This window comes from Nothoprocta perdicaria, unplaced genomic scaffold, assembly GCF_003342845.1.
Source record: "Nothoprocta perdicaria isolate Ctin4 unplaced genomic scaffold, notPer1 scaffold_90, whole genome shotgun sequence".
Lineage (NCBI taxonomy): Eukaryota > Metazoa > Chordata > Aves > Tinamiformes > Tinamidae > Nothoprocta > Nothoprocta perdicaria.
This window is the reverse complement of record NW_020456199.1, coordinates 2003047-2011942: the sequence shown is the minus strand read 5'-3', so window position 1 is coordinate 2011942 and position 8896 is coordinate 2003047.

The following is an 8896-nucleotide window of genomic DNA, read 5'->3' as shown; positions in this document are numbered from 1 at the left end:
TGAAGGAGCAGTAACGACATGCCGAGAGGCGCAGTTCTGCAGTGTGCTCATAACAACTGGTGCTAATGCACTACGCTGGCATCAGAGGCATTACTCATTACATGGAGAAAACATGGGGCATATGTAATGCATCATCACTTTTTCCCTCCTGCTTCTCCCACGTGCATACGTGATTTCATTAGACATAAGCCATTAGAAAAGATTGGAGATACAAGCTGTGTAGTCCAGGCTGTACCTTAAAAATACACTGAACRATGAACTTCAGCTACTGGTCAAGCTTAATATAAACGTCTTAAAGGTTATGGCATACATCTATCTGGGAATTACAGTGGTAACGATACTGATTTATATCAGCCTTTAAGCAACACTTAAGTCTGTTTGTAGAATCTGGGGCAACACCCAGGAGTATACAGGTACCCCAGCAACCTCCAAATGCAATGGTTTAACTTTTTTGTCCAGTCGCAAGCTACTTAACATTTTTTTCTGGAGAAGCACTGGTCACTGTACGATGGCTTTAAATCTATTGACAATGCTTTTTGTGGTCTCCTTAGCAAAACAAGCCTAATGAAGAAACAGTTCAAAGATTCCCCGGGGTTCATGAACTACAGATTGAAAAACTACTGCAATAACCTCTGTTCCCTCTGTATCAACAAAAGAGCCCTTTGGCGGGCATGCAATTCATTATTTGTACCAGTTTTACAAATGAAATAAACAACACAACTCTAGTCAATGCTGTAGTCTAAATTAAAGCTTTTTTGTTCCCTTTTCTCCTCCCTACCCCCTACCTCAGAACAAAACAGAACTCCCTCTGGTATTGAGCCAAAAATCTCATTAAGGATACATTGGGCCCAAGCATTGGACATTACATTACACTACATCCACAGCAGAAAGCAAACTAAATTTCTAGGAGTTGTCAGGTCTGACACATAAGGAGACAGTAGACTAGCAACATCCTATGAATCATGCTCCTTCTTTGCTGTTTTGACATGTTACAGGAGGAAATGTGAGAACTGCCTACGGGAATTTCTAGCTTCTTCAGTTCTCTTCCGTTCTAATATCAGAGAGGCATRGTAACACAGAGCCTGAATACAGGAATTGTATTTGCTGTGAAATTGAATGCTATCACTTTATTGCAAAGCCATTTTGAGACACCATCACTTTAGAGCCGTTTTTATTTCTCCTTCTCACTGAGTTGAACTTATCATAAGCACGAAAACTTTTATTTTGTTAAAAGTCACAACCTGTTGGATGTACCAAGGGAAGGGCATATAGAGTCTGTGGGGGCAGTTTTTATTTTGAGTCATCCTAACATAGAAATGTTTCCTGAAACTTTCCCTTTCTCCTGAAGAGGAAGAAAAAAAAAAGGGGGGGGGGAGGAGGAGAAGGAAAAAAAGGAAAAGAARAAGGCAGCAGAACAACTTGGATGCATTAGCTTAGCACAGTCTCAAAATACTGAACTAGTGTTTAGAAGACCTTATTTAAGGGTTCAAGCCTTGTGAGGCATTCAGAAAAAACACTTAAGGTCTATATGGACCATATCTACATCTGTAAAGTAAATTAAACAGGCCCTCACAATTACAAGCCTTTCAAATGAAATAGTGGAAGCTAAGAACATAAATAAAACCTCTATAGGAAAGAAGAGTTTCAAGCAATTTTTTCTATGTATCACAGTTCTTTTTTATCCAAGAATAATAAAGTAGCTGTTGGAGGTTATCACAACTTTAGTTTCTGGTGCTTTACTTTGAAAACCTAGCAGAACTTTTCTGCTTCTGTGTAGAAATGGAAGGCAGCATTTCCTTCCATGTTAATGAAAACAGCCATCCTTGGGAGGCCAAGAACCTCAAGGCCTTTCCTCACATATCCCCATGTATCCTCACCCCAAGGCATYAAGTATTTCTCATCTAGGTTCCAGCATTACACTTGTATGTAACAAGAGATTTTTCATAGCACTGAGCACTTAATGCTACTTAAGTTTCCCTTCTACCCCTCTTCAAACCTCTTCTTGGTTCCCGTCTTGTAGAGATGCATTAGTAACCTTGGAGATCTATAGGTAGTCTTGGCCACATTTGAGTCTTGGCTACATGCAGTCCTGTGCTTTAATATATTGAGAAGAATAACTGCTAAGCTTTAATTTCAGTTTCTACTTTATCTGCATTATCATGATCCATGGAACAGTGCAATCACATCTGTTCCTCACATGTAAAAAATATTTCWATATAATGAGACTTGGCAAGGTAGGTCATAGGATAAACATATTCTTGCAAATGAGTCCTTTAAGCTATGTACTGGTGTTTCTGTTACTTGCTATCTCCAAGACTAAAACACTTGACAAAATATTAGACCCTAAGAGCATATGACAAAAACATTCAAACCACCCATACTGTACAAACAGAACTCTGTGAACTTTACATYTTATTTCTAATCTGTAGAGAAAACATACATTTTCTGCTGCAAAAACTGCAGTTAATGGGTAGTAACTAGACAGCACAAGTTTTCAGTCAAGGTTAGGCCTAGTTCCTCCTTTTTGCCACTCAAAATTGTATCTTACTTCACATAGCATGCACTACTGCAGTTCTGATCCCAGAACTCAAGCATGACAATAATTCATATAATTCTACTCTTGCTGCATGCTGTCAATATCGTCTTTAATGATATGATTATTTTTACCTATATCTAGCCTGTTCCTACTTAATTACTTCTCCACTTAGCCTCATTTCTGTCATTCATATCYGTAAGCCCCTGCCCACTTCTCAGCTTTCCCATTCCAGTTTTACACTTCCTGTCCTSTTAGTCACTAAACTCACTGCTGAGTATCTAATCCTCCTGCATACTGGACCTGAGGCCAAGTCCAACAATATCCTATTTTTCTTTCTTCCTCTTTCGGTTGCAATCCAGCATTCAGTGTGTTTTTCTTGCCACATTTCTTGTAGGTCTGCAAGAAAAAAGAGGAGAGGAGAGAGMAGATTTATACTTTCAAAACTGGTAAATGAAATTTGGATCAGCTGAAAGCAATGGTCCGGGTTATTCCACCAGCCAGAAACAGACCCATTCACCACATAGTGGAGAGTGTACCTTCAGTTACAGACAGTTGCAAGAGGTTTGGAAAAATTCTTCTGCTCAGTGATGGGGCATGATTACACGAGGTCACTGAGGATGCTTTCCACCCTTGAGGTCACCCTTTCCAATAGCAGTCAGTTTTGCAAAATTCATGGCAATATTATGCACAAGTTAACTGGGAAGAAAAGAGTTGCAAGAAGATGAGAATTGAGGGGGAAAGTAAATGCATCTTTCCCAGACTTATAGGAAAAGAAAAAAATAAATAAAATTACAAGCTTCCTTTCCCAATTTCTTCTGCTGTGTGAAAAGTATTTTTTTTTTTTTTTTTGTATCTTTGGTTGAGTTCCTCACTTCCCTTCTTCCTCTTTCCCACCAGACAAGGATAAAGGAAAGTGCCTTCCCTAATCTTGTTTCAGTAGCAGCAATGAAAATCTGTCCTTTTACACAAATTTGCCTGAGACTGTTCAGGTGGAATGTGCAAAGCAAGCCAAAAGGGCATTTCAGTGCCTGGTCAGCTCTCCTTGAGCAGCCTAGAAGATTCATCATATTACCATCACATTATATTGCAGCATTATTCCTCTTCTAGTGATTCAAATATTTTTCTAGGTCTCAGGCTTGCTGCTGGAAATTGTCAGACCATCTGGTGAGCTCATTGTTTTAGTGTGGTAAAAAAGTTTGGAATTTCAAATAGATTCATAGAAACAAAACCCTACTGTGGCTTTAGAATTCATGATTTGGCTCTGGAAAGTATTAAGAAAAAGCTTGAATTATGCCTGTGAGATACAGAGGACTACTGACAGGTTTCCAGTTGACTCTATCAGTCTTCCTAAGAATCAGCCATTTTGACCAAAATTAAATGTCTACAGGTTACTGTGTTGCAGGTGATGTGAGGATGGATTGGGTTGAAAAGGAAGGACTATATTTTTTAAAAAAGGACAACACTATTATTAGGCACAGGATTGTGTCGCAGATTATATGAAGTTATATAAGGCTTCTCAAACTGGGAAGTCCCCGGAAAACGGCTCATATGCTAGAAAGACAGAATGCCTAAAGACTAGATTTGAGTTCAAGTAGAGGCCAGTTAGAAATAACATAACAGGTAAACTATAAATACCACACCCTACTTTCCACTTGAAATGGAAGCATTGTTTAATATTATATTGAAATTAAGCATCTTTACTTAGAAAATGGTAGTAAAATAGTTAAATTCTGCCTGGAGCAAGAGATGAAAAGAGAAAGCATGGGAAACAAAAACACTAATGCAAGGAATGACCACAGTAATAGTACATACAGTTGTTCTGGTCCAGCCAATAAACAAAGAGAGTAATGTGTGATTCTCTTTATTAAACTGACTCATAAGGACATAAAGAACACATGACTTAATTGCAAAGCTATTCAAATTTTAGTTCAGCTTGGCTGGACAGAAAAATCTGTGTGGCTTTGAAAGTCAATTGTGATGTTTTACTACTCTCTGGCACCATAAAGTTATCCAGCATTCTTGAAATTTTGTATCACATGAAAATGAGTAACGTGAAGGTGTATTTTCAGTTCCAGAGAAAGTACAGGGAAAAATTTCTCATTCCTATTCTTGTTGTCCCAGCAGTTTAGATGAATGTTATTCCACAGGTTTGTCATGTTAAGAAGCAGACAAGATCACACCTATGCTGGACAAAACTTCAAAACTTTATCACCAGAGCTTATGTGTCCTTGGCGTTAGGGCATATTAAGCCCAATAATAAGCCCAATATCTAAAGTAGGTCAATTTCTAAAGAAAACAATTTCCTTTTTTTTTTTTAATTTTACATGCAGACATTTCTAGGGTCCATACAACAAGATTCCTCTTTGCATAGAAAATCTTAATGCAGAGAAACAAAGACGTTGCAGTTTGCCACCTGGATGTTTGTTATGACTATCTAAGAACTTACAGCATTGTTATCCGTCATGCAAACATCCAGACTATGATCTGTTGAGGTTAAGTTTTAAATAGACTAGTTCATCATTGAGGTGATGAACTCCTTATTCCCTTTGCTTTCCCTCTTTTCCCCAGGAAACTGCTTGATCACTTGCAGTACTACCTTCTTCTTATGGCTTTAGAGCTCCCTCCCTAATGCCTGATGTTTAGTAGCTCTCCATATGTTTGGTTGCTTTTCTGCCTCTTCTTGCTCTTTCAGGGCCACTTCTTCCAGATAATACATGAAGAGCTGAAGAGTTTGTTCAGTTTCATGCTTCATTTCTTTTACAAAGAGTATTAGATTTTTTTTGGCCATTAGCAAGGAAGCCTTCTTGCAGTTCAAATCTGCAAGAAAAATGTTCTTGTGTCCAGCCACTGCTGGGGCAGAGGGAAGGGAGGCAGAATAGAGGAAGACTTACAAGGGGCAAAATGCTTTTCATGGTACCAGAATTTGTACAGCTTTTAAAGATGTATTTAATTTCTTGTCTGTCTCCACAAATTTTAATGCAAGTACAGAGATAAAATTCCTCCCCACTCCTTACCTAGAACTGCAAGTGAGTAAAGCTGTTTCTTTTTTAGACCTAGGGTTGGATGCTTCTTTGATTAAATCCTCTGGATTTTGATATTATTTACATTTACTTCAGTGAATATTAGTATTGACTAGAAAGCTAAAATGTCTATAGAATTTTGAAGATTTTTAAATTTGTATTAACCTGTGTGTCTGACTGCTGTACAAATCTACATTCTCTAGGAGTTTCAAGGTGGTATCAAGAGACTTTTGTCTTCTGAGCTTACTGAGAGCTCATCGCTAGCTCTTCTGCCAGCTCTCAGTTTTGCAGAAAATAAGTCCTTCAGGGTGCCCCACCTAGCTGACAGCAATCCAAACCTCCCACCATGATTCCCTAACAAGACACAAATTTTCTGGGCTGTCCTAGTGAAGATATCATGGTCATTATTCAAAGTATAATGTTTTTCACTCTTCCCAAGCACACAGTGGGAGGTCAGCAGGTGCATGCAAAGGAGGTCATGGATGCTGTCCTACTTATTATCTTGCTGTTGAAAGACACACTTTTGACATGCTATCAAAGAGGATCCTCTTGCAACCTCTCCCCTTCTTTGTTCACTGCTTGATGTCAGCTAATTTTCTTTAGTAGATAAAGTGGGCAAAATCAGATTTTTTTTGTTCTAGTAGTAGCTATGCAGACAGGTTCAAGACCTGTTACAAATACAGTAAATCTATTTTCAGCCTTGCACTGATAAAAACCATAGCATTACAAGATGTATGTCAGCAAAAGTGGTGCTGAAGGCTGATCTTATTTATTGTAGTAGGTGAACAGTGTTATCAAAGCTACCAGGTGTAAAAGACTCATTTATTACAGACAGCTTCAATATGTTTGACAGGAATAAAATACAGCAAACACATTCAATTACTGCTAGGAATGCATCCTCATCCTCTCCCAAGACAATTATTTTAAGTGCTTGAAGTAGAGGAAATCCCTCATTATTTTAAGTGGCTTGAATTTCTTTCCATCCCTGCCAGTTCTATTGGGAAAATATTAAACTTGGAACAAACACAGTGGAATCAATATTCTTCCTGTTGTCAGCTTTTAAAAGTACCTCACTAACCTTTATGGACTGAGATCAAGGGAAACCACATTGCTAGGATGACTTATTTCCTGCCTTTCTAGGGGAAAAAAAATCCAATCTCTGGCACATTCCTACCTTGGTTACACATAATTTTCATTTGAAATCTCACTTTTTCACTTTTTATGTGTATRCAAACTAACAGTACACCTCAGTGTTCATTGATGTCAACCAAAATACTCTTCTTTATGAGCAGAGCTCTTTGGTTTGGTATGTCATGAAGATTTATTGTTACTGTTTTAAATATACACTGTACCTGCATCTTCATTTCAAATCTTACCTCAGTGGCTGTGTGCTACCACCCATAAGGTTCAGCCAGCCTCAAATACAGATCTGTCCCAATAGCTCCATCATGCTTGCCTGTTGTTCTGAAACCCAGTCTTTGATTCCTAGACCCAAGAGCCATCCCCTAGTCTGCCTTAACAATTCATTTTTTACCCAGGACTGACAGCCTTATTTGTCCTGAACCCAAACATACCCAAACTGTAGATGGATCCTGTGGAGTTCTACATCTGCTAACCCAATCTCTGCTAATCTAAATCCTGGTTATCAAGTCAGCAGATCAGTCCTTGCTAGTTTGAACTCTAATCTCATGATAAACCTCTCTCCTTTTAATACTTTGTGTAATATTAGTTTGATCCAATTGATTGATTCTCCTCTTAGACAACAAAGCTTAACACAGACTTGCAAATTTTTGCTAGACTTTATTCACAACCAAGAGTACATTTTCCTATCCAAATTTCTAGACTTGACTAGTGACAATTGCATGTCCCAAACCTTGAATTGCCTAATTAACACAAGCCACAACATCAACAAACTAGACAGCCCCTACAAAACTTGAATGTAATTCCAGGTGGTTTCTTCCTGTTGGCACAAATCCTAGTCCAAGGCCACCCTAGATGTAGATGAAGCACAATAGCTACTGATGTCTGCAGTCCCTCAGCATCAATTGCAACTTAAGTAATTTCTGATGTTCCCTGGTCTTAATTAAACTTGCCTGCCTCAAGAGTGGCAAAATCACAGCCTGATTGCCCTTTCTTCAGATTTAGGTTTGGCTTCAGGCTAAGGCTAGTTGCAGCCTGCTGTTTGTTATCACTGCAGATCTCGATTTTACAAGGTGGCTCTGGGTAGGTTCATAATAGTCCTAAATATGGTCAGGTATCTGCTAGGGAAATCTTGAAGCCCACCTTTAGCTCTTTTCTTTCACTAATCTTAAGCCCTTCATTCAGAGGTCTAGTGTTTCCTGGCCTAACCTACCTGGTCACTGTGCTTGCTCTTAAGCTTGGTCTTGTGGCAGCATCTGTCTAGCAAGGTGATATCTGCAAATACCAGTTTTAAACAACTATAGTTGAAGGATGTGTCCCCAATTGTATCTCTGGATTTTTTTTTTTAAATTCTCTTTCAGCTTCATGAAAAGGGGTCTCAAATGACTTAATGAATGAGATGATCAGTTTGGGACACAAAGATGTGGAAGGTGTACAGGATATTTCAAGCTGTCTGTACATACAGAAAGTCTTTTCACTCGAGCATTCCTCGTATCATGATAAAGTAATTCAAAACTCTGAAACATTATTGGGGAGTCCCTTCACTTAATAATATATAGTGTTTTCAAGTCAATAGTAATCTAAGCATTTAGTATGCTGAACCACAAATTGTTATTTTGAATCTCTATTTTTTAATTCTTTTTTTCTATTTTGTTTTTACTTTTATTTTTGAAACAAAGTGCCTACAAAGTCTTTTCTCTGAAGTAAGTATAAATCCAGAAGGAAATACAATACTTCACTGACTGTTTTTATAGGGTCAAAGATGTCTTTTCAGACCCTTGTACCTATGAAGGAAGCAAGGCTAAGTCAAAATGCAGTCATAATTTCTCCCTTCCCCTAACATCTTGATTTCACTGCTCAGGCATCAAAGGAATTGTCTGCACACACATGGTGTATATTGCACCCATCTCTCGGGGACTATCAGCAGGGTATCCACAACAGAGGCTTAAATGAAAATTCAAATAACATCTGGTTGGAGACAATAAAAAATTYCCACTTTCTCTTCCAGACTGTGCATACCTAGAACAGCAACACAAATTGCTTTATTTAAGAGCTATTGGACCCTGCTTGCTTCTCTGGAATGGAAACACATGGTTAAGTTAATTGAGAAACCAGATCTTGTGCCCAAGCACAGGAGCTGAAATCAGACTGCTCATTAAAATCAGCACATAAAATATGCTAGAGAAAAGATTGGAGAGTT